Here is a 1,866-nt window from a genome sequence, read left to right as displayed (position 1 = left end):
TTTAACCAAAGAAAAATGTTGAATTGTGACTTATCATTGGATGTTGAATAGACTTGAGAAGATATTTGATATGTATGGGAATGTTTGGTGACCATTTCTAAACTAAAGAAAGCTTTCTGGTGAAAATACTGATGCATAAAGTCAGAATTTTAAGGTCCGGACACCCAATTTTTGCTAAACGAGCTTTATGATCAGCAATATCAGAAAAATTACTAATCTTTCTTCACTGAAACTTTGCAAGTATTTTCAAAACACATTAAATGCGTATTTCCAGGGGCCACCGACTATTTGAATATAAATCGTGTAATTAATAAACAGTTAGAATGTAATTATCATAACTAAATGATTGCGTCCCGTTATTTTTGATAAAAAGCCACAAGTGATAGTAAAGCATAATGAGTGTACCAATGATAAGCAAGACAAATAATTTGAAAAGGGCACTTGCCGTCAATGGCACGTAGACGTCTGATAACAGGGACACTACGCGGAATCGCTATCAAGAGATTTTGGGTGCATAATGTTTGGAAACGAGGGTAGTCGATTTCTTTAAATTGACGCCCCATGGTATGAAAAGGAAAATTTGTTGAGTTGTTTTCGAAGTATCAGAAGTTTGACCATTGTAGATAGGTCATTACGAAACAAATTTCGTGTCGGTATCTGCCGGGACGAAACCTAGATTAAACAGAATTAATTACAACGGCATCATTTAAACAAAAGAAGCGACATGGCGACCTTTACTTAATATATACCTTTTGTAGCTGGCCTTTCTAGTCACCCAAATTTCCTATTAAAAGAAGATGTTTTAGACTAGGCTTATTTAGTGATTTTTATTAAGTTGGTAGGTAATAACCAAAGATAAGCAGGTACGTTTATATTATAATAAGAAACGCTGAGAAATTGCATGTAGCTTACACGTCCTTGGTTTAAAAATGCTCCTTGAATGATTGGTGTACTTGTACCATGAAAAACAACGCTTATGTAGCTCGGTTGGAATTCTTCATATTATTATCTTCTTCGTATCTTAGTCTTTAAAACACACTTTAACGTCTGGTGTAGTTTTGAGGTAGAATGAGCATTTGTATTCGTATCTGATGATATAACATGCGTTGGCTTTTTGTAGTGGAGTCAAAGAAAAGGGTAATTTCATCTACCCACTTCTTAACCGGCTTTTTAACAGCATTACGTTTGATTTCTTTACTTCCAATCTCTGCACCATATTGGCGTTCTCAACGATGTAATATTTGGTTTTGGTTGGCTTTCTGATCCTGTTGCGGTTTAACGATGAACATTGTTCATATATATTAATTTGTTCTTCTAGATGTTTTATTTCAACAGCAGTAATATTTTCTTTCGCAAAGTTCTCCTTGTTCACTTTAGATGACTGGTAACCGTCTGGATTATGCCGGTGGGCAAGATGGGTTTTTGGGCATTCTGATTGGCTTAGCGCACTTGACGACGGGCTGATGTGAAGCGGTATTGCCCATCGTCAAAAAAATGGTAGCTTAAAATGTAAACAAGCAAGAACAAATGGAGTTTTAAGAACCATTGAAAATAATAATATATCTAACTCCTACAATACATCTATCGATGAAAACATTTCATAGGATAGACAAAAAAATTATAAAGACGTCATTAGGATAAAAAATGATGTCATATCTCTACGAAAGTTTCTTATTTTAACGACATAGGTAAAAAGCTCCCTTTTTTTAAAACTATTGAGTAAAACATCACGACGAAGAACACTACGGCGCGACGTAAAATTAACACGAATTTTGTCTCACAAATAACTCCATATGAACAGGACTTCTTATAGCTGAAACGGGTTAATAACAAAAGTTTTAAAAAACATGAAATTTGGTATATTAT

The 1,866-nt window shown here is 34.4% G+C and overlaps 1 non-coding gene across 1 annotated transcript; it reads left to right on the top strand.

Moving 5' to 3' along the window:
• The first annotated feature begins 430 nt into the window (after positions 1-430).
• Positions 431-562, top strand: LOC130619987 (U11 spliceosomal RNA). Its single transcript, XR_008980721.1, has one exon. It is a non-coding gene; the product is annotated as a U11 spliceosomal RNA (small nuclear RNA).
• The last annotated feature ends 1,304 nt before the right edge of the window (positions 563-1,866 follow it).

The sequence above is a fragment of the Hydractinia symbiolongicarpus genome, chromosome 11, assembly GCF_029227915.1.
Source record: "Hydractinia symbiolongicarpus strain clone_291-10 chromosome 11, HSymV2.1, whole genome shotgun sequence".
Classification (NCBI taxonomy): domain Eukaryota; kingdom Metazoa; phylum Cnidaria; class Hydrozoa; order Anthoathecata; family Hydractiniidae; genus Hydractinia; species Hydractinia symbiolongicarpus.
The sequence above is the reverse complement of the archived record's forward strand: the minus strand, read 5'-3'. Positions and strand labels throughout refer to the sequence as shown.